The 23,992-nt window shown below is 40.4% G+C and overlaps 1 long non-coding RNA gene across 1 annotated transcript in view; it reads left to right on the forward strand.

Moving 5' to 3' along the window:
• The first annotated feature begins 5,965 nt into the window (after positions 1–5,965).
• LOC139749676 (uncharacterized) overlaps positions 5,966–23,992 on the forward strand; it is a 40,268-nt gene continuing 22,241 nt past the window's right edge. The window contains exon 1 of the long non-coding RNA XR_011713010.1: positions 5,966–6,042. This is a non-coding gene — a long non-coding RNA (uncharacterized lncRNA). The remainder of the gene's footprint in view (positions 6,043–23,992) is intronic.

Consider the following 23,992-nt stretch of genomic DNA (forward strand, 5'->3'; position numbering starts at 1 on the left):
GCCCCGTCTCTTAATCTTGTATACATGTATCATGTCTTTACTCCCATGTCAGAAGTATACGAGTACCCACACACACACACACACACACACACACTCACACACACACACAAACACACACACACACACACACACACACATCCACACATAACCATTTCACACACCTCCCACGGTCTCCTCGTGCATTACACCCGCCTCAGGTCATGCATACAGACGGTATCAAGTCCCAGTTCACTACATACACACGTACACCAGGTCTCCATGCATTACAAGCGTCACCTCATTTAACAATCCTTGTCTGAGGACAATTTGAATTCACTTTCTTTTTTTCGTTTTCCCCAGTTCACCGGATGCTACAGATCACCATACATATATCTGATCTTACTTCGTCATTGACTGTAATACCCCGCTCCGTCAAGTGATGTCTACGACAAACTACATAGCTTGATACAAATTCTCCTTAACTCCAGTTTGCTAGCCATTTTTCAAGTCCCATAACACTCATGAAATCACAGAATATATTTGGTAGTAAGAGAGTCATGTGATAAAACTTGGCCATTTTGGTAACCATCCTCCACAAATATGGAAAGAAAAATAGAAATTGAAATATGTTTTGCCCATTGACCCAGAAATGAAAAGATTCTCTCCCTGGCTTTTCTACCTTCAATATTATTTTCAATATGTGTTTTGTTCCTCGATTTTGATAAATGATACTTGTATTTTTCATTTTTCATTCAATTTAGATTCATATATTTGAGAAAAAAAAAACAGGGTGGAAATGAAAAAGTTTTATGTGAAAAAGCTTTAACTTTAGACAAGAGATTTTCAAATATGAATAGGATGGGTAAAAATGAGAGAGAATTGCTTCCTGAAAATGATTTTGCCATTTTTTTTTCCTGGTAAAGATTATGAAAACGCTAAGATAAGTAGTTCAATTATAGATGAATCATTAAGATAACACATAAGGAGTGTCCATACCATATTACTATGCATATTCCAAATGCTAGCAATATCATTCCATCTGTTACTTTGGTAAGGTTTTAGGGTAAAAACCTTGCATTAGGATAACGTTACAAAGACAGAATTATAGTCTGGATGAAGATTCTCTACGAGGATAACATCACCAAATTAGAATTATCAAACCAGAAATGAAGTGATCCACACCATTCGGGAGAAAAATAGTAAGAAAAACTTCCTACCTGATACTTAAACTTACGAACGGAAATTAAGTTTATAAGTAACTATTTTCTACTGGAATGCAGCTTATAAGTGAGATTTCTATATAGATAATTGATCAATTGGCCATTTAGCTTAACTTATGACCAAATACAGAGTTCGTACGAAGATATGATTACAGGTTAAGATTACTACAACTGGACATATTCATGATACAAGATCTTTTGGACTGTGGTATGATTTCTAAGAGAAAATCCTCTACAAGGTCGACGTGGCGTGGTAGCAGTACATTAAGGTATAGATAGAGTGAGGGTTCTCTCATAGGTTAAACTTATACAGTGAGAATGTCACTAGAACGAAGAATGTAAACGTAAGTTCTCCAGTAGAATGAAGACCTGGAGTGAGTGTCTTCCTGAAAAGAGATCCAAATTGCGGAATGGAATAGGTATCTGGAGGTAGCGCGGTACCTCCCTACCAAGGTTCTAGTCAAGGAATGGCGTATAATCTTTCATTGTTGGTAAGGAGAAGGAGAGAAAAAAATGGAGAAGAGGAAGAAGGAGATTGATACTACTACTACTACCACTACTGCCACTGCTACTTCTACTACCACTACTACTACTACTAGTACCAATAATAACAGTAATGATGATGATGATAATAATAATGATAATAGTAATGATAATAATGATAATAGTAATGATAATGATAATAATAACAATGATAGTAATAACAATAATGATAATAACATTGATAATAATAATAATGATAATAATAATAATAAAGAGAAGAGAAAAAGTTTATGGAATGAAAATTCTGTTACAAGATCCTAGAGTGTAAGTTTTCCATAGGATAATGTAAACAAGTCAAGATTTTTTTTGCGTTATGATAATGAAACATAGAGACTTCTACACTCAAAGATATTTGTAAAGTAAATGAATTTCCCCTAGAATGAGTTTATTAAGTCAGGAATTTTCTGCTGAATCAAAGTAACGAAGAGAAAGTCCCCAGCAAAAAGAAATTAAAAAACCCTATAAAAGTGAGAATTTTTCACTTGGATGATGTCATAGTGTGGTAGATCACGTTACACTGTGTCATTCCTCTACTACGGGAAAGTTATGAAGTGATAAAGCCCTGCTTGACTTTAACCCTTTGATATCAAAATTCCTTCACTTTGTTCTGCCATTTTTAGTGCAGAATTTTCCTGTCGGATAACGATATATAGTGAAAAACAAAACTCAAGAAATAAGAAAAAACATAAATTAGTATTCTAAACTGAGACAAAAAGTTTATCAGTTTGAGTCTTTCATGAAGAGAAAAACCTTGAACAAAAAAGTTCCACATGGAACAGTTATGCAAATAACAGGCCTCTTTCAGGATTAATGTACAAGAACTTTTAACTCGGCTTAAAAGATGAAATTTCTAAGCTGAAACTGCCAAATAAGAATTCTCCCACTTGATAAAATCCACAAGCAAAACAATTTACCCACAGTACAAAACTGCAGAGTGAGGATTTTCATCTAGAATATATATTCTGTGTCAGAATTCTTATTCAAGGAAAAGCTTTTGTAGTGAGAACTGTTCATTTGGGAATAAAAGAAAAGGTTGCTCAAGTGAAATTCTTCCAAACGAAAAAAAAAAAAGAAATATATTCAGTGGGGGAAATCTCTATTTGGATAAAGATATATGATAGTAATCATATTCATTATACCAATATTATGGAAAACGACGTAATATCATTTCCCCAAAACAATAATCCCACTATCATAGTTGCTTTTGCTCATTTGTTGCAAATTTAACTGAGTACGCAGGACGCAACCCAGTACAGGATTTCCCCTCTGAACTAAGCCAACGACAATGGATGAGTATTAATGTCATCATGGAAGTGTTCACTGGCGATCATATCTATGGCTCGCGAGTTGCCCCCTTGCTTGGTATTGCTCTGTCGGCACTCCAGCGGTCTGTGCATAAGCCGAAAGAGAATTACATATGACTCCGCCTACTAGGGACGTGTACAGAGCCCTGACCCTCTCCCGTTCCCGGCCCAGTACAAGGATATCCACTTATCTCTTAAAGAGGTTGCCGGGTTGAGTACTGGTAGGGACATAGCAAAGCCAAAATGGGATAAAAGAATATCAGATGAAAACGTTTCCATGAAAATTACATAAAGAAGAGTAATAAGAAAATCTGACTCAAATGATAAAGATGAGAATATGATATTATTGAAATGAAGAGTGAATATGAAAAATGATAGAAAACATAGAGAAAAATTGATAAGTAAGGCTTCCTATAAAGCAGTCATATCTGATCTTTTGTTTCCAGTGTACCTAAAGCAATATACAGAGAGGAAATCCTTTCTCTGAACCTACGAATGTCTGTTTGTATAAAGCAAGTATGAGAGGATTGTGAGTCTGAGTCTCCACAATAGGGATTGTCCTTAATGCAATCAAACCCTCTAAACTAGTGATCGTCATCCTACAAGCAAAAGGTTTTAAGGTCGGCTATGTGAGGTCGTTTTGAGTTTCGTATGTCGTATGTCAATTAGCCACAATACATTACCGGGAACACATTGTCTATATCCATTGTGAACCTCAGTGTGCCCTTGACGACCATCATTTTATTTTCCGTAAGTCTCCTAAGCCACACTAGCGATCGTATCCAAACCCTTGTGTGAGATATATCGCCATATTCTCCTGTACGATCCTCTTACTACATTTCTAACGTACTTGCTGACGACGGTAATGCTTTCGCCCTTGACACCCATAGTAATGGTTGATGTAACATCTCCTTCCCTCCTTCTAAAACTAGCTTCTGAGACTCATTAACTCCTTGTGTTTTTTTTTTCTTTCCTCTTGAGCTCTGCGATCTACCTTGGGTCTGGATTTCTCCTCAGAGGCAAGACTAACGTCACTTTAAAACACCGGGAGACAGTTCGTTTAATTCTCTCTCGTGAGACCCGGACATATCTTGTTTTTATTTGTTTTTTTGTCTTTTTTGCTTTTCATGTACTGAAAAAAACACTCTACAGTGTCAACAGCCAATTTACATGAATTATCTAATGATATTGTCTTTTCCTTTTTTTTCTTGAAAAATTACTTTGTCCTTATTAGACATTAAAGACCAAAGCATCTTAGGGAGACAGAAAGGAACGTTTTCTTTATGAAGAGTTGGAAACAACCATTGTAACAACCTCTCCCTCAGTGCTTGTGCTGCTCGTCAGGGAGGTCGTTAAAGGCCAACCACCGAGAGTTCGCCATCGTCCTGAAGTCATTCAATAACGAGGTGCTTAAGGCGATTATTTTCCCAGTTAATGTGACTTTTCACCAGAAATTCCTCCTCCCATCATACAAGTGTCCCGCTCCCAACACACTAACCTCCTCCTTCCAATATACCAGACTTCCCTCCCAGTAATATGATTTTTCCCTACCCAACCACCTCCGCTTAGAGTCATCCCTCCCACCGACCTCACCGATACCAAGTTGATCTTCAACATCATACTTGGATACACTAAACACATCCATTACTGTATCACTAACATCACAGTGTTGTGCATTGGTATCGATAACCGTTATCTTGTTATCCTATACCCGTCATTACGGCACTGATAACCTTCTGCATTTGTCTAGAACATCTCTCAATCAATAGGTTGCTATAACCTATGGTTTTTCATAGCATTCGCTTTTGCCAGAGATCAGGCATGTTAATCAGTTCTGAGTAAGCTGGGGCATCTTAATCCATAGCTCTCATACTTCTGTGGAATTCCTACAAAAAAAAAAGATTAAAAGCAAAATTGTGATTGTGAGAAACAAAATTATAGTCTTTGCATACACACGTACTTTACAAAATATGTTTCCCAAATGTACTTTCCAGAACATCGGAGCATACATAAAAAAACAGGACAAAAAATGGGCCCTCTGGCCTGAAGCGAATTCAACGACCAATCTGTATTCAAACACTAACTACATTTCCATTCTAAATAGATGAGTCTAGAATAAAACAGAAAAAACCCATTTTCTTTCCACCTTCCATATCCCCCCCCCACCCCGACCTCAACCCACCAAGCAATAACATCCAGCAGCAAAAAAAAAAGAATAGAAGGACCACCATAGTGGAACGTTGAAGTAACACAGGTATGGAATTTTACAAGAGAGTAAGAAAAAGAAAAGGGAACGTTTATTATCTACTTTCAGTAACATTTCATGTCAATGTAGTTTGACAATGAATCAAATAAATGGGACCAGTCTTTCTAACCTAAACGAAAAGAGAACGTGTTAATAATATACGTATAATCATTATATAACCCAAGAACTCTTTTCACAAAGGGAGGTTTCTGGGACTCTCACCCCAGGACCCCCATCCAGAGGCTCCTGTAACTTCAACTCTGTATCAGTGATGTCATGTACTCTCCTAAGATCTTGTTTAAGGGCATTGGATTACTAACAATCGAATAGTCGTTTCCCTGTTAGGGGCGATCATAGCCTCGCAGTTAGCGTTCCCAGCTACCACGCAAATGGTACGGGGCTCGAATCTTTGCATATATGTATATATATATATATAGATATATATTATCATGTACTCTCCTAAGATCTTGTTTAGATTAAAACTCTTATATTATTTTGTCCTCCATACTACGCACCACTGCCTCTCTGCCACGTTGGAACCAAATCGTTCTGCGTTAGGATTCATTAGTTCAAGTCCTTGTTGCTTCGTCTCACTTTGACTGAGACAAGCCGGGCTTCATACCAACCCTTTATATATCAGTGCCGATGCCTTCCACGGCGGTCTCATTCCAGATCGGCATCCTGAGGTGTAGTGGCTCTTCCTCGAGGTGTGGTGGCGTGGTAGGGGAGCAGAACGATTTTGTTATATAAGGTAAGCTGCCTTTGTGGTTAAATGCACTTGTGGGTGTGTTAACATAGTCTTATGTTGTGTGCTGGGAAATTGCTTTTCATTTGATTTGTGGTAATATTTTTCTATTCATGGGGATGTGATTCACGGATTCATTGTTGATTGAATTTGGTTAATTAGTTATTATACTTGCTGTTACTTTGTGATTTTGTGTTACTTCTATGTTTTTGATTAATAATACTGATCATGATCAACCTGGGCTCATTCTAGACCTAATAAAATAATTTTTCACAATCATTTATGACAGGTCTTCTCCTCGCAATATAACCTAGACAACAGTGCTCTATATCGACCATTACTTTCATTACTGTGAGAGCTAGATTCATTATAGTGATAAGTTGGACTCCTTTGAAGTGAGAGGTTCTTTGACGAGATTAACTTCTGTTTCGTCAACTGACGACGATGCAACCTCGCCAAAGGTGACTTTTCAATCTCGGTGCATCTTCAAATAGGATAAGTCTGGTATTCCAATACATATATAATATGATGAAAAAGAAATCTTGAGTGCTTCCGTGTACTGACGCATCTTCAGAGGACAGTTACTGAAGAAAAGTCAGACGTTTACTGGCGAGGCTGTATCGCTGGGAGTATATATATATAGTCTTGCAGGAGCATTTAGAAAAGGTTCTGGATAACACTAGAACTCTTTCTTTCGTAGTCATTGGTCATGGGGTAATTATCGGTGATGATAAAGATGATTTCCGTGTTCGTATGTTTCTGACCAAAAGAATTCTTTCTTATCATCGTCTTAGAATTATTATCATCGTTATGAAAACTATTGTATTTATTTTTTTTTCCAAGAAGCATCTCCCGGCCGTGGATAAATCTGTGGTAGATGTGAGAGCCGAGCCCGGCGGCGCTTTGGCACAGGTGGCCATCTGCCAAACTATACTTTCTATGCTAATAAGCTGGTGTGTCTCCTCTGTCAAGGAGTTTCTGCGTCGTTTGCTGTCGCTGATTCAGCCTCTAGGAATATCGTCCAAAATTCGTCCAGGAAGAGAGAGAGAGAGAGAGAGAGAGAGAGAGAGAGAGAGGCAGAGAGAGAGAGGCAGAGAGAGAGAGGCAGAGGCAGAGAGAGAGAGACAGACAGAGACAGAATCGAAAGCGAGAAGTGTATCATTGAAGGTGATATAACATAAAGATGGGATCCTTCCCCTGTCATGCCCTTCTTTCTTCCCGGGTTAAGGAAAAGGGTGAGGGGATGAGAGTTTTCCTTGTCTATAACATCCTGGAAGGATCAATTCTCTCCCCTTCATGAGAACTGAATAATAACATTTAGAAATCATTTCCAGGGAACAGGTTATTCCTGTGTGTGATCAAGTGTTGCAAAGAGTCACGAGTTTCTTAGTAATGCGTAATGTCTACATCATTTGAAAGACCTGGTGCTGGATATACAAACAGTATTAAGGGAGCACCAAAGAATATCGAAAGATTTTATTTGCCTTTGCCTCTTGCTAACAATATCTTAGTTTAATCATTCCTTAAATTTTCGAGAGGAAACATTATTCTGGTTAACCTCCAATAAGGCTATTGTTCTTAAATGGAATTTATTCTTTTTGATACACTATGAGTTTCAGGGGTTTGCTTACATTTGAATGTTATCATAATCAATACCTTGATCATCAGGCCCTCCTTACGTCTAGGTCAAGGTCAAAAGAGACACTTATAGAGAGACACTGTTCTCTACACTCGCACTTTGTTGAGAATATGAGGAGAAAAGCCAGACGCCGTGTTTCCTCGCCCGTCGCCCGAGGTGGCCTTGATATGACGATACTGTCACATCTTCAAGGAGGCGTGAGTGTGTGTGTCTTATCTTCGTGATCCGTATGTTTGCAGCGGAGCAACTCTATCTATCACAGACTCTTTGCCCACAGCTGATTCGCAGTGGCACATGTATGTGCCAGAGTTTTTTTTTTTTTTTTTAGTGCATCATACAGCAAAATCTACACATGCACGTGATATGTGCAAAGTAAGTACGCACATAGATACGGAATCAATGAGATGAATCGTAGAGAACCTACGCAACCCGACGACAGAACTAAACTACCACTAACTAGGTCACCATCAAATTAACCGAGACAGCAGTCCTGCACATTAACCTTACTCCCAACACTGTCCAATCTCAGTTTCATTTATAGGCCTCCAACACCAGCCACACACATATATATATATATATAGAGAGAGAGAGAGAGAGACAGACAGAAGAGGAGGTGCAAGACGCTGAGAGGGGATTTTAAAGAGTATGTAACAGTGAAAGTTTAAAGGAAAAGCATAGAGAGCAGATTGTTGTGGCTTGTGAGGGAGAAGTACGGATGAGAGATTTGCCTGACTACGAGGACATGAAAATGTAATGGAAAGAAGACGTTCAGTGATTTATAGAGACAGAACGATACCTATGGGATGACACATCTAAAGCAGAAAACGGAAGGTATCCAAATATGAAGACGACGCGTTGGAAAGTCCCAGAAGAACAGGTCTTGACGAAAAACATAAACAAAACAAGAAGTAACCTAGACATACTGAAACCAAACAAGTTTATCAGCAAAATTGATTGTATAAATCCAGGGCGGATTAAGACAAACTGTGAGATGTTCAATATCCGCAATGCAATAAAACTTCGCATCTATCTTCTTACAGAACCCCAATACTCGAGTGAAACTCGAAAAGAAATGATAATGTTTTTCAGTTAATTCGTCCTTTGAAAATTTAGTGGATAATACACCAGTTATCCCATTGTCTCTCATCATCTCGTCGAAAGTTGATTAATCAAAAGTATTTGATTTCATTTGTTATTGGTAGAACGCCGACGAGATACATATTATATTTCTACCATCATCCACAAAATACAAGACTTTATGAAAGACCATCTTCACGTCGGATAACTCTATGTATTTAAAGGTGTTTAGGGAGCTACTTTAAGCTCAGCAGTTAAACATATCCTTAAGAGTAGAACGTGTCTGATCAAACTGGTTGTCATAAATCTTTATCACGCTGAAATTAGGCTTCTTGGGCTGGCTTCTTGACGTAAACCATACGTGAGCCAACTCACTCGAGAAAATAAGCTCAGAAGCATCAAGTATTCGACTGTATTTCAATCCACTGTCAGGAATGCGAAATCTTGGAGCTTTCGAGTTTATTTTCTTTTGTGAGTTTACTTACATCATTGTTTCGTGTGCGTGTGAGTGTGTGTGCGTGTGTCTGATTATGATAGAAAAACCATACATCTGTCCTATATTATTGCCACCTCCTGCAGTGATATTCTGTTTCACCTCAACTCCTTTTAAGCAATTGGTATTAAAAGAACTGCGTCATGCAGTAATAAAGGTTGTGCAGCTACATACGTTGAAGAAAAGGACGTTCATAAACTTCGATCCATGGTATAGTTACAAGGAAGACATGGCAGATATGTGGAGGAATGTGTCTTTATCTTATGTGGAATAATATAAGCACCGTAAGGTTTAAGAGGCGTTTAATTGTCAGCTTTGGAGATCATATGTCTGGTATTTCTGAGTCCGTTTGTGAAAAGATTAGAATGACACTGCAACACAGACCCTCCAGTCGATGTTACATGATAAAGCAGAAGCTTCGCGACGTGACGTTGGTACAAGATGAAGCTGTAGTAATGACGATCGTTCTGCAAAGCGAGTTATTGGAAACCTTTACGATACATTGTGGAGACCAGGAATAGAGCGAGGCAGGATAAAGATCCACGAAAGTTGGTTGATGAGAAAAAGAGTTTCGATACGAAGAAAAAAAATGAGTCTGGATATGAATAAGAATGAGTCTTCATCTGAATGATTATGAATAGAAGATGGGGAGTGAAAGATGTAATTCGAAGGAGATGCTAAAAGATGAATGTAGATGAGATGATAATGAGGATCTTAGATAAAGACGCGAAAGAAAACTTAAGGGAGTCTTTTTCGTCTCGTACCTGAGGCTGGCGTGTCAAATCTCACTTAGAGGCTACAGTGAGGAATGGCTCTTTCCTTGTTTTTTAGAAAGACGGTCAAGCATTCCTTTTGTCTCCGATTATACTCACAATTTGCTTCAAGTATAATCGTACGTACAGTCTTCCATGTGTTCCTGATTTCGCCCGCCATACCTTTATCATATTGATAGTGCTGACTGCCATGAATGTGAGGCTACTTTGTGGCTTCCCCATAATGTCAAACTCTTATGCCAGATCATTGGTAATTTTTCCTCAGTGCTTGTCATGCTCTCCCTTTGCCTTCCCCATCAATGTCTGATGGAAATATATACCTTATAAGGTGTACGTCCATCCATGGGTGTGTTGGTGGAGCAGTGTTTGATTTCTAGGATTTCCCAGGTGGGCGGTGGGTATGTTATTGTTTTGCACCTGCTGGTGGCAGGGATCGCAGGTAACTGTGCTATTCGTACGGTTTCACACCATTGTGTCTAATGCCTTATCATTGCTCTAGTATTCTTCTCCCTCATGGTCTTTGTAGTAGAGAGATCATCGTCCACTATTTTCGCTGGGTCCGCTTTGCACTGTGAGTTGTCAGCCGTTGTATTCCAGGGCTGAGCTCAGATTCTGTGTGGTTCATGTAGTAATTATCGTGAGCATATAATTGCTATAGGTAAGGGTTACCTACTTGATGTGGATGGTGTGGTAAGTGTATCCATTTCCTATAATCACATAAAGGACAGTGAGGACTGATTGGCTCATGAACTATGGAAGGGTCAGCACTAGGTGTTGTGTACCAGAGTGCTTCATCACACTCGCTACTTCTTTTTCATTGATTTTTGTTGAGGAGCGTCCAAGAGTTGCTCGAATAGCATCAAAGTCACCGATATAATAGAGGCAGGCTTTGGTATCCTTAGAATCTTGTTACCGCCTTGTAAGGTAAGTCTCCCGTGGCATGGCGGTATGTATATTGCGTCTTGGTTAACAAGGCCCATTAAGGTCATTATTGTTATTGAGAGGGACATCTAAAGACTGAAAAATGTCAAATGGTTCATGATGTAGACGTATTCTGTCAATGATATCAACCTCTGCATGGAGATGGCTACTGAGCTTGTTTTGATGATTTGATTTAGCCAGGAATCTTCATGGTTGATGGTCTAGAGGACCAGAAATCTATTATCAATGACGCCTTGTTGTCCTTATTTATATATGTTATACAACATATGTACAACACTGAACAACCAGGCTCCATGTGTCCCCACCACTCCTGTTCTAATCTCCCACGCAACCAGGCTCCATGTGCTCCCACTACTCGTGTTCCAGTCTCCCACGCTAAGCAAAGTCACATCCCACGCCCCAGACTAGAAAATTAAATAACGGAGTCAGGTAAACAGTAACCTTTCATTTGCCACTTTTACACGCTGATGTAGATGACATGAAAAGAGATGATCCTTAACTTAGTTTGGTAATCTAGGGACGATCCCTCTTATTCTTGTCCTTCCCCTTTAGGTTCTGTGTGGAAGTAACTCGAATGAACATCCCAGAAATGATATAATTCCCGTATCGTCCACTTGTCACTTAATGGTCCAACTTAAACAGTTGTTTGCGTGTTATTTGATGCCAAACGTAAGAGAGAACAAAATTGCATTAAACCCTCACTGACGTAATATTGTTCATACAATCAGAATCAGAATGAATCTAACACGTAAAACAATACAGACGACACATCAATGTTGTTCTCTGGTTATGAATAGAGTTCATTTTCAAATCATCTCTTAATGTTACTGACGAGTTCATGCTGTCCTGATTCATCATATGAAGTGATGTATTGATTGTAAGATGGATGACTGATGCTGACCGGCCAGCTGGCGTTGCTTCTTCTTCCTCACTGGAGGCAAGCTTGTGATCCCGGTAGGTGGCTCGAGGGAGGGACTGGGAGGGTGTCGTGAGTTAGTGGCCTGGATAACTTGTGTATCTGAGCAAGGAGGCTTTTACGTGTGATTTGCGTGATGGCCTGTGTGTGTGTGTGTGTGGACGCATTAAGGCCAGTGGCTTGCAGGAGTACCCTCCTACAAACGCTTGAGTACCTTGCTATTATCATGAGTGAGGTATGAGAAGAGCAGCATATAAAGGTATCTTCTGAGTGAACTTCATTAGCAGCTGATAAAAATGGTCTGAGGGGATGACGTTCCCCTGTGAGTCTTAATAAGAGATAGTCGGTAAATGACTTTCCTAGACATGGTGTGTGAGTGACCATGATGGTTACTTCATTGATCTCCTCTTCCAGACTGTGTCAGAAGGATTCATCACGAACACATATCCTTTGAGGCTTTCAGGATGAAGCTATAAAAGTGTCCTGATCTCATTGAGTGCGTTCAAGGCTAATAGGATATCAAAGTGTGACTGTTGACTCTGGTGTGTAAACAGTGCACACTCACAAGTACACAAACATTGATCGGAACTTAAGAGAAAAAAGTAATAACATAGTCGACAGAGACGGAAGTTCTTCAATGACTTTGGAAAGTCACAAAAAAGATGAAGAAAACGATAAAAAAAAAAAAGAGGAGGAAGACATCCTAAGAAAAACTCAAATTATAATGGAAAGAAGCCAGAAGATAATAACGCCTAGTCATGCACAGCTCAGAACATAAACCATACACTCAGAGATGAGGATGACACAAGACAGGGGACTTAGCCAGATCTGGAGACGAAAGATCCCCAACAACGGGAATCATCAAAAAAGTTAGGTATACGCAGAAAAAATTTCCCTCACTAATAATGGTGAAGATGAAGCATCCCTGGACAGAGTGGCAGGTGCAAGAAATGGGAAAGAAATATGTACAAAAGGACCAGTCTGTCTGAGGGAAAAGGTCTGAGAAAAGAAGCTGTCACGCTGAGAGATGAGAGAGAGAGAGAGGCCGCTGGGGACCCACTAGAGCGGACTCAGGAGTCAAGAAAAACGCACCAACAGGATGATATTGTACACGTTTTCTGTGACAACCTCTACCGTTGAAGGGGGCGGGGTATCGGAATCCTATTATTTACTTAACCACTACGTGTTTTTCATGCCACTGGGCTAGATTTTCTTTCTTTTTTATACGTTATACGTTGTCGTTCGTTACACAGAGTAGTCCCCGAAAAAGAATTTTTTGTCGTTTAATGATGACTTTCCCGGCTTTGATCTCCTCTTACGTAATTGTCGAGCCACAAAAATCATATGATACTAAAAAGGGTTAACTCTCGTGTTAATATTAACAGAAGGATGTCCACAAACGCCTACCTCATTCACATTAACATTCACCTTACACCTTTCACACACTCTTGCCAACTCAGCCGCTACCTCCTGGATGCTTTCTCTCTTCAGTCTACCACCAGAGTCTCAAGTCATCTGCAAAAAAGCAACTTGCGCATCTCTACCCTGGTCCACATCCAGGATACTATAGGCCCAACCCTCTCTCCAAGACACTCGTGTATTTACCTCCCTCACCATCCCATCCATAAACAATTTGAACCATCACGGTAACATCACACTCCCTTGAAACAAACCCACCTTCATTTGGATCCACTAATCTTCGTCTATTCCTGCACCTCTCCCCCCTAACACACACACACACACCTACACAAGCCTTATTCTTCTTGATAGAAAGTTCTCAGTGCGTCTAGTGTCTTTCCTCACACACTATATATTCGTCATACCAGTTCCCCTTTCTCCACATCCATAAGAGCCTTATATAAATTTCCTACTTGATTCAAGTATTTCTTACACAAAAATAGTCAAAGCAAACATCTGACAGCACAACCTTAGCTGCTATTGGAGCCACATTACTCCCTCTGGGTTTGATACTCTGTGCACGCCACTACCCTCTCAAACAACCACTCCCCCAATACAACGTGCTAGGTATACTTAACAGAAATGTACCTCTGTGATGCGACACGAAATAGGAAAAAAAAAAAGATCAGACCGTTTTCATCGCCTTGAAAAGAATACATCTAGAATTTGCAGTCCATTTTGGTCCCCATATTACGGGAAAGATGAGGAAAACTGGAATAAGTTCAAAGTGCGTCAAACTTGATACCAACTCTGAGAAATCTGACGTAAAAAGAGAGGCAAAAAGGATAAGATCTCTCTTCAGAAGCGTAGGCTTAGCAATGGCCCAGTACAAGTTTTCAAAATATTCGTAACTTTCGAAGACCTTTTTCAAATGCTGGATAATATAATTACTGGTATAAGTGGACTAAAGCTTCGGGCTGATGTAACACTGATCAGCTAAAAAAAATTCTTTGCAAAAAAGATGTGTTGAACACTGGAATAAGCTACTGGCAAGAGCTGTTAATGCAGACTAAACACGATCAAAAAATCGGTTAGACATTTTTTTCTTTTCATTTGCTCAGGAATATACTGAATAAACGCAAGGGAACAAAAACACACATAAGCATTGGTTCATTTTTTCTTACTCCAGACCCTAAGAATACACCGCAGCGCAGAGGAAGGCGTGATAGAAAGATAATATTCAACGGAAGGATTTTCTCTTTCGTTCTTTCTTATTAAACTCCAAAACAGCCGTGTCTCACAGTATCATGGGATCTTCTTCCATTCTTTTTCTTACCGAATGTTATTACCAGAGGGAGTGAAGAGTAAGAAAATCGCCTCTCTGCTGTTCTATCCTTGCTTCATCCTGTTAGGAAACAAATGCGATAAGATAAGAGATGAAAACTGGTAACTTAGACATGTGCTAACGGGCCCTTTCTTGCCTGTCTTTCCAATGTTCTCTCTCTCTCTCTCTCTCTCTCTCTCTCTCTCTCTCTCTCTCTCTCTCTCTCTCTCTCTCTCCCAAAAAGACTAAATCGATTGCTGCTAAAGGAAGGTGGCTCCTTGACTTCCTTCGTTAGTGTCTGGGCCACACATTTTTCGGCACACATTTTTCGGCACACATTTTTCGTAACGACAGTTTCTACCCCTCTTTTGCTAGACCTCTGAAATATTTTCCTCCTCGTTTATATCCCGATAAAAACCATATTTTCGTTTGTACTTTTTTTTGAGGGGTGATGTGTGCCAATTACAGAAAAATTCTAAGAATATATTTTACTCTTTTCTCTTTTTTCGCTCTACTTCTTATACACTATTATATTTTTTTCAAATCCATACATGGCTTTTAAGGGAACGTCTGGAAGGGTTTGAATATTTTTTCTAATCAAAAAACAAAAAGGAGAAAGATATCATTTTGATCGTTACAACCTTTTTTTTTTTTCAAATTTGCTGTATACTTATGATTCTTATGATGACGATTGATCAAAACATGACTGGACGGTCATAAGCATAAGAATTGGTTGTTGTAGTCAATATATCAGTTCTAAATAAAGATACGTATCTAAATTAGTTATATTTTATGTTTGGAATTGTTATTGCTAATTAGTTTTTATCGTCTTCGTTGGCGTAGCATTCTTTACTTTTCTCGAGCGGAAAAAATATCTAGAGATATTCATAGTCACAAAATATATATATATCAGAACAGGGCAAAACGTAAAAGTGCATAGATATTCTTCAATATATTCAGATTCAGAAGACAGAAGCTTTGCTGTGCGTGGCGTTCCCTGGGTAAAGGATGAGAGATCCCCAGTTGACTCTGGGTTGGTGTGAATACCGAATGAGGAACCGTAAACCCAAATCTTGTGACGGAGTAAGACCCAGTGGCTGGCCGGCCACAGTATTCACAGCATGTGAACCACGGAGGAGATTCGAATAGAAGTAGTTCAATCGGTTCAATAAGTCCAGTAAAATTGCTAACTACTGGGTAATGTGAACCTGAGGGGATCTGATCTGTCTAGATCCCATTGCTCATGGAGGTGAGATGAAGGGTATTAGATTACTAGTAATCGAATAGTCATTTCTCTACAATAGGCAGAGTAGGCGAGTGATCATTGTAACGAGCTACCACGCAAAAGGTACGAGGTTCGGATTCTCGCTATTGCAGGGCATTATGTTATAAATATCATGTAATTGTCACTTGTCACTTGTTTACCAAATGGTGTCCTAGCTACGTCTCTTCGTTGTATATCTTCTGACTGTTATATATCTTTCATGTAACCCCCCCCCCCCCATGATGTGAATATTACACGAAAGTGCACTTGGGAATTTATCGTGTTTCATTCCTCCGTGGATTCATAGGAATAATATATATATATATATATATATATATATATATATATATATATATATATATATATATATACACTGGAGGGGAGGTGAATGTAAACTCTGTCCTGGAACTCGAGTTTTATTCCAACGTTTTGACAACAGTTTTCATCAGGGAACTCACTGACCTATAAGGACAACATACTTACATAAGCTCAGGCCCGACCTGAGTTATGTCGAGTCAAACGAGGGAGAGTACAATGTATATATCTTTCTCTTTTCACATTTCCCCCTCCTCCCTCCGATACACTCCACACCTGCATGACCCTCACCAGCATGCACAACATCTATCTCCGTGGAGAGATTTCGATACGCACCATTCCATTTGGCTCAACACTCACATCCATTGATCCCCGAGGTGACTGACACATAATCCAACTGCAACCTCCTCAATATCCCCAACCTATGCAACCAGCACTTCAAAGCCGACTCCCACCCCACCACCTCCCGCAGCTGACCACCCCACCACCTCCAGCAGCTGACCACGCCACCACCTCCAGCAGCTGACCACCCCACCACCTCCAGCAGCTGACCACCCCACCACCTCCAGCAGCTGACCACCCCACCACCTCCAGCAGCTGACCACCCCACCACCTCCAGCAGCTGACCACGCCAACCACCTCCAGCAGCTGACCACGCCAACCATCACGTTCTGTTCGCTAGCACTACACAAACGGAGCAACTGGAGCGCGCTAATACGAAAGATACCTTTGATCACTTGCTCGTTCTGGCAACACCCCATCTAACATTACCAATGAACTCAACCAGTGAAAAAAAAAACGTACGCAAATTAGTGGACACCAAAAACTGACCATCTTTCACACAGTACATGGGAACGGCGCTCCAGAACTTTAGTATAAATGATGCTTCATCGGTAGATAGAGAGATCTCACAACTTCATCAATATCTCCAACCAATCCAGCAAAGAGCAAATACCACAAGGGTACAGAGAGAAGTGTAATCCAAATTTCTCCCCTCAAGTCACATACCTCATAAAGTAAAAGAAACCAGCTCAAAACTCAACCACTCACCATCAACAGAAAATCAGAACAAATCCCAACTCTAAAGATCACCAATCAATACCCTAATCACCGAAAGACAAACTAGAAATTGGCACTCCCTCCTGAACACAGCAACCAACTCTGGCGCACTTTAAGGAAAATCCACGCTCACTTCACTAGCTCAGGGAGCAATCCTGACTCATTCTAACGAAATCATATTTCCTAAAGAATGTACAAATGTACTCATGAGACACCATGCGAAAATCAGCCACAGGCCCACTACACCCCAAAGAGGAAGAAGCTTGAAAATTCTTCACAGAATCCACTCAGAAACAGCTGCCTATCCTTCCTTCACTCCCACTCATACAAGCAATGTAATCATGACCTTGCAGAACTCTCCTCCTTCAGGCCCTGACAACATATCGAAGTAGAAGAATAAATCATTTTGCGAATTCAAAACGATGCATTGATTCAAACGGACTTAACACATATTAGTAAATAGTACATTACGACACAGAACCTTTAACAGCTTTATCTTCGTCTTGGAATGTCAGTTTAGGAGATAATGGAATCGAAACACAATTACATCTTTCCTGACTCTACTTTTGCCATGCCTTACATTCCCATTCCCTCGGCTGGGAGCCCAGCAAACATTATGTTCATTCTTGAAATATCATTAATGATTACCTTTAACATTCAAGGAAAAGCTACATAGGGCGTGATATACAGAGTTTCTTCATATTAGAAAAAGAAAACCTCAAGAAACACACTATCCTCTGGCTGCACATCTCCAGGTCATATATATATAATACCCCGTGGGCACACATCTCCAGGTAGCAGACCACTTTCATCTCACAACAATTCCCTTGACACATGTCTAGATCACAGAGCACATTCATATCGCACAATTCCCTCAAGACACACACATCTACATCAAAAGAGCATATTCATATCACACTATCTCATGAAGAAACATCTGCAGGTCACAGAGCACTGTGTCGTCACACAAAAACAATTGGTCACTCATCGTCAGGTCACAGATTCCCTTCATGCCATAAAAAAAACCCCGAGTAACCCATCAATACAGGTCACAGAGAACGAAGCCCTCATGTGATGCAATATCTGGGTCACCCATGGCCACCAGAAGCAAGACTCGGAGCTGTGTCATGAACCTGACTCACCTCTCACAGGGTACCGGATCTGCTTCACTTACCACTTCATCCTGACATACGGCTGACGATACCGTCCTTACACACTGGTATATGTCTTGATTTCCCTTCGTCTCTGGGGTTTAGCACTGTGTTCCTGCAGAGTATCTCTGAATGTATACCTCCGAGCCATTACCTCCCCCCCCTCATCTGTACACAGGACATGAGGAAAGGCGCAAATTTGTGGTATTTCTTTCTCTTTTCAGCTCTGTTTTCGTTCACTAGGTTACAAACGCACACACACACACACACACACACACACACACATATATATATATATATATATATATATATATATATATATATATATATATAGATAGATAGATAGATATATGCCTTTTTTCCTATGGTGTCAGCAGGCTCTACCTGGAAGTGGTAACACCGCGAGTGGACAGTCATCTTCGACGAGGTTGTGTCACTAGTTACTGCACTAAAGATAATGTGGTTTCATGAGGGTCTTTCTCTTCCCAGAGAAGCCAAGAACATCTCGATCCCGCATGGAGCTCAGCCCTGAGGCTGCTGAAGCCCTAAATGAGATTCTAGGGTTACATGAATTAAAGATGATAATCTTTGAATATAATTACATTTCGCTCATAGATATGGAAATTACTTGCAAAAGGACGTCTTCATACGATGATTGCCAACATTACCATTCCCTATGAACGACGTGGTGTCGTGGTCATACTCGCATGTAGACTCTCACCTTTAGGCATATGAGGTGGATTATGATTGCAACAGACCCGTGCTTGTGGAAGGTCAAAGTTCAGTCTTATGTAATAGTCATAACGTCGTTTGGATTCCTGTTGCAGATTTCTCGTCCAGCGGAGTAAAAATTGATTAGAAGAATCTCGGACGCGTTTGCCTTGTTTAAGTAATACCTTCGCTGGTGATAGTAGAGACGTAGCTATCAATAGCTGTGTAATGCACTTTTCTGAGGGGACATTCAAATGCAACTCCGGATCATAGCCTTTAGGTTACCCATTCTAATGTTACCCGTTATGTTATCCCTAAAGGAAGCTCATCTAAGATCTTTGAGTGCTTTTTGATAATCGAATTGACTCTATAACTTCCGGGGACATTGCCATAAAAACTGTCGCACTTTTCAAATCTCTCTCCGTTTATTTCGTAGGATGATATGCCTGTGTGAGAAAAGTCCTAGTATCTTTTACAACATGACGGGTTCATGCCAAACATGACTGTATTTGTCCCTTTACGATTAAATGTCTTTTTTCTAAATCTTATCATCTGTAACACAGGTGAAGGAGAAAACTATATGTCTTTTTGAGCTGGATCGTTCGTGATTCCGGAGAAATGATATGAAAAAGTTTTCTTTGTCAGTCGGTTTTGTCAATTTTTAGAATACTGGTAAATGATGAATCTCATAACCGAGAGACTAGCGTTCTCAACTACCACGCAAAAGGTCCTGGTTCGAATCCTCGCTTTTGGAAGGTATTTTGCCTCCTATGGTACAAGATACCACTAGCATCAGTAGCGGCTCCAGGATTCTCTCTGAAGAAAATGTTCGACAGGTGTTTTGAGAATCATTAAGAATGTTATGTTAACTCGATGGTATGAAGTCCTCTGCACTGTAGCCTCCACAATCTTCATCTGGTGTGATCCATTATTTTCACATCTTGAACGTAGTATAGCAATTTATAGCAGCGTTGGTATCACGATGCGACTCATAAACTCTCACAAGCTAACTTCAAAACTGAACCTCTTGTCCTCCGCCGCCATGTTGGTTCACTTTCCCTCTCCTTTTGGTGTAGCTATGGTTTTTTGCTCCCGAGAGCTGGCTGCCTGTGTGCCCCCACCATTAGCTAGATCACGCAATACTCGGCCAACTGACAGGTTTCTCACTTCCTCCAGAATTCGGAAATGCTTTCCCTTGTCTCTCCTCTTTCCTTTTTATAAACCTCTCTACATTTCAAACAAGGCCCGATCTTGATGTAAACTATTGTCTGTAATTGTAGCCTCCAATGTAAGAAAAAATAGGTTTTCAGTCAAAATGTTCTACCTGTGTCATTGTAATATAAGGACTAGAAGAATTATGCATTACACTCTCTTTTTTTTCAGGATTTCTTTTTTTTTTTTTTGTCTCTTTGAATGGTCTATTCAATACTTGTGAACATATGAAAATCTAGTCATGGCAGAGAAGAAGTCCAACGAAGTTCCTCACCAGCAAAGACTGTCTAATCCTATAACAGTATTGCTTTTTATATACCTTTTGAGCTTTTTGGTTCTCCTTTTCTCGTGAAGCTCTGCCTTACTGTACACCAGACGCATATTGCCGTTTTATTGCGCCTCTTATCCACATGGAATTCCTGCCGCCTTTCCAAGATAAAGAAGACTCACACGTTTTCCTACTTTAACTCAAAGATACCTCAAGTTTCCGGCAGCTTTCCACGCCGAATGTGTTTTTACATTTTCTATTCCTTTTAAAAGGTAATTTGTGGCGTTAGTGGAATCTATTTCTATGGCACCTTGCTGCTGCTATACGACACAAATTTGTTTAAGAAGAGTCTAAAGCTACCAGAAGGCTCAGACATTACGGAGGAAACTACCGGAAAACCTTGAAGACCTGAGGCGTCTTGCCATGATATTCCCCACTGAGGTTCTCATCTTGGTAGATTGCCTCTCTCACAACCTTCCCTTTCTTTTTTTCAAATGTTCCTTCCCGGAGTCTCTGGTTAGTTCTTTAGGAAGACCACCACAGCTCTACCTGTCTCATCTTTCCGTCCAGCTCTTTCTTAAATGCATGTTTTGTGGGCCTTATCAGTACACGGATCTGTCGAGAGAACGCTGATGTTTTAGGTTTGTTCGCTGTGACCATTTGATCGTGGAAAATGAGGGAGTGTGCTCGCAAACCAACCGACGAAAACTGACCACCTGTTGTTCCTGACTATTCCGGAAGCTTTAAAAGATATTTGGATGGAATTTACGCCATCATTAGTGGCTTGGATGGTCCTATATGGACGTTTCTGAGAGTTTGATCTCTTTCCTCTGTCTTTCCTGTTCCTCCATCCGGTTTGACAATAACCATTGTGCTTCGGTAACTACAGGAAACATTGTGATGGAGCGAGCACTCTGATATGCAAACTTTACGAAACCTGATGTCGATTTTAGGTTTTATTTACTTTAACTTTTTTCCGGTTTTGCAAAACAACGATTATCCGTACAACATAAAGAATCGATATGCACTAGTTGAATTTCTCCCTAGAAGGATATTCCATCCTTTTCTGATCTTCCGAGACAGTTTCATTTCAGTACATCTACTCAAATCTTCGAGATAGTACGGTCGATAGACATGATATTGTTTGTACACATGGATGAAAAAATCTTGGTCTCTCTACCTTGCTCGTACAACTGTTTTTGTATTCCCTTCCTTACCTCAGGTTCCCGTTGATCGTAATGAAACACAGAACGAAACTTGTCCAAAAGTAGAAATATAAATCATTGTCATCACTATTGCTCTAATAGATGCTCAAGATGAATGCGAGTGAAACCAGCATCAGATAAAATCATGATCTGAGTGGATGAATCATACAGTGAGAGGTTTCTTGTTTGCCATTTGTTGATTGATTATCTTGTCATTCTATCTCAAAATTATCTCCACACCTTCGTGCCTAGACTTGGTAGGGAATTAGAGGTTATCGGGATTACTTATAGATACGTTTTTCCTTTTGCTCTTCCGTTTTCTCTCCATTTTCTTTTGCCCCTCTCAAAAGAGGATCATACTATCCCAGAGAATTTATATAGGATGGTGATACAGAGTGGCACTTATGACGGGGGTTGCCTGAGAATGTGTATAGGGTCGTTTACGTTTTTCTTATCCTTTTTCTGAACTTTTCTCGTAATCATATTGGGGGTATTTCCTCCACACACACACACACACACACACACACAAACACATCGAGATGGGGCCCGGTGATTGTAAAAATCCTTACCCATACAATACTGATAGGCATTCACACGATAAATATACATATATGAATATATATATATATATATATATATATATATATATATATATATATATATATATATATATATATATATATGGAGAGTTAGATTAAATCCTAGACGTGAGGAGACATACATGGTCATGGAGTAAATAAAGATGTGGTGGTGAGGGGTTATTTTCGTGAGAGTGTACTTAGATGGTTAGGAAAAGTGTGTATGACAGTTAGACGATTACAGGTGTGGTAGTTTGATGGATAGTCATGTGCTGATAGTGGAGAAAAACTGAAGTTCCGAAACGATTACACACTTGTGATAATGGGGAGAAAATAGTTTAACGATGGTCAAACACAGGTGCGTTGAGGATGGGAGATGCATGTGTGATGGTTGGGCCTGTCACAGATGTGTAGGTGCGGAAGACAGAGGTGTGATGCAAGGTAGACGTGCGTATCTCTTAACACAGATGTAGATATGCGGTGGTGTAGATGGAAGACAGGTAAAGACCTGGCGGAGTCCCACTTTATAAGACCCTCACACTGTATTATGAAACGCATCCTTCAGAATCCGCTTCTTGAACAGCGTCACTCCCATATCCCTCCCTGCGGTGCTTTGCCAACCTCTACTACATTCCTTTACCACTTGACTCATTTACGCTGAATATTTGCGCTTTGCTGCCTGATATATCAGTACACCACTCCCACACCTCTCAATGCAATGCTCTCTTACATTCCTCCAGGCTCCTAGGCACTCACATTCTTCCTCGTTTCTAAAAACACCCCCACCACCTCTCGTACAATGTTTCATTCTTCTATCCTTCTATCCTTAGCACTTTCACTTTAAAAACATTCTTATGCACTCCGTGTCTTCTCACATCTGTCCAATCCAGTGGGCTTCTTGACACTCCCTCACATTCTTCCAGGTCTGCCCACTTCTGGAAAGTCACTCCCAGAGACTTTTCTGTTTGTATACATCAGCATAGGGATGCCCCACGCCTGTCATACCAAGGGGTCTCGACACACGCCCACACGCTGGTTTACACGCTACTGTACACATGCTAACCAGGAGGGTGGACGGGCTGAGGGGGCGAGAGGAAAGGGGAATAAGTAGACGGAAGAGAAGAAGAGGACAATGAAGATAGGGGTAGGGGATAGGGAGGGAAGGAGGATATGAAAGGGAGGAAAATAGGGCAAGGAAGGAAAGAGGGGAAGGGAAGAGAAGAGGGAAGGGAAGGTAAGAGAGGAAGGAAGGGAAGGTAAGAGTGGAAGGAAGGAAAGGTAAGAAGGGAAGAACAATGAACACCAGGGCAGGACTTGGACCCCAGTACCAGTCTGGCGGTGACAGGAACCTCACAATTACCGTAGATAATCATAATTTTCAGTGATGGTGTCGTCGCACGGCAGGGCGTGAGAGAGGAAACTGAGGGAGATTGGAAATTGATGAAGCCTGTGGAACTAATGAGATGGGGTGGTAGTTGTGAGGGTGATAGTGTAGGTTAAGGTAGTGTGAGGGAGAGGGAGGAACCAGAACAAAATGTGTTCATAGGAGTAAATGGGAAGGACGTCTAAAAGAACACTTGATGGTCCACGACAAGGTTATTAGCTGGAGGATAGGAACAGGTTCCTGAGTG

The sequence above is a fragment of the Panulirus ornatus genome, chromosome 8, assembly GCF_036320965.1.
Source record: "Panulirus ornatus isolate Po-2019 chromosome 8, ASM3632096v1, whole genome shotgun sequence".
In the NCBI taxonomy this organism is placed as follows: domain Eukaryota; kingdom Metazoa; phylum Arthropoda; class Malacostraca; order Decapoda; family Palinuridae; genus Panulirus; species Panulirus ornatus.